Genomic DNA, 1254 nt, shown 5'->3' with positions numbered 1-1254 from the left:
TGCCGCAAAAGGGGCAGGTGTCGGGGATGGGGGTGAACTGCGCCAAGTACATGCCCATGCCCATGGCTCCATGAAGGAGCCACCAGCTGATATCCCTGGCAGGCCATGGGACCAAGNGTGTTGCAGTGTGATTCCCTGCTGATCCAGTGGCAGACCTCTCTGTTGCTGTTAGGGCCCTGGGTTGGGACACAGTGGAGTTGGGCAGGCCTGTGTCCCCCTACCCCTGCTGACCCACCATTGGGGTGGCAGTACTCCCCCTCTTCAGGCCAAGAGGCCTGTGCTTGTCTGGCTCCCAAGTAGAGCCAGAGATTATACCTGCGCACCTGACCACTGGTTTGTGGGCTAGACTCTTTGGTGGGTGCCTGACCCCTGGCTTGGGGTGGGGGAGAGTGGCCCTAGACTGTGTTTGGTACCCTGCCCTGTCTGAGGGCCTGGGTTCCTGACTATGCCCTGCCTAAGGGTTGGGCTTTAGACTGCTTGGTGCCCTGCCCTGCCTGAGGGCTTTGGCCCCTGAACCTCTTCTCTCTCGCTGGTGGGATCGAGCACTGAGACTGGTAACTTCCCCATTATTTTAGACCAGTACTGGACAAACTGCAGCTCCCATTGGCTGGGAATGGTGAACCATGGCTGCTGTGAGCAGCTATGCAAATGTAAACAAATAGTCTGGTGGCCTGCCAGCTGATTACCCTGACAGACTGTGTGTGGCCATCAGGTTGCCCACAACTGTCTTAGACTGCCCTTCAAGGAGGAGTGACAGCAAAGAGGTGTGACCTCTCTCAGAGATTGACAGCCAGGGAGGACCCCCCACACACACACCTACATGCCCCTTTGCACTGGTCCATCAGCACAAACAGGCCAGAAACTTGACAGAACTGGCCAGATGGGATTTCTCCAGTGTAAAGGAAATCCCCAAAGAACCTACAGCTGCCACAGGGGCTTCCTTCAGCCTGTGCCACCTCTGCCTCACCTGCATGCTGGGGGAGCTCTTGTGGAACCCAGCTCTGCATTGTGTACCCTCTGTGTAAGTCTCAGAATCCTCCCCCTCCTGCATTTTCTTACACTTAAAGAGGCAGTACTCAGAAAACAGAACCCAAGCTGCTTTCTCCACAATAAGTATGTATTGAAAAATCCAACTGCAGACCGTAAGGGTAGGGGAACTGACCTGACCTTCCACCCAAACTCACACCTAGCCTTCCTGCCAGTTCAGAAATATCTGGATAGCCATTTTCATTCTTGCTTGCCTCTATACTGGGC

The sequence above is a fragment of the Trachemys scripta genome, chromosome 1 (genome assembly GCF_013100865.1).
Source record: "Trachemys scripta elegans isolate TJP31775 chromosome 1, CAS_Tse_1.0, whole genome shotgun sequence".
Classification (NCBI taxonomy): domain Eukaryota; kingdom Metazoa; phylum Chordata; order Testudines; family Emydidae; genus Trachemys; species Trachemys scripta.
This window is presented reverse-complemented; position numbering follows the sequence as displayed.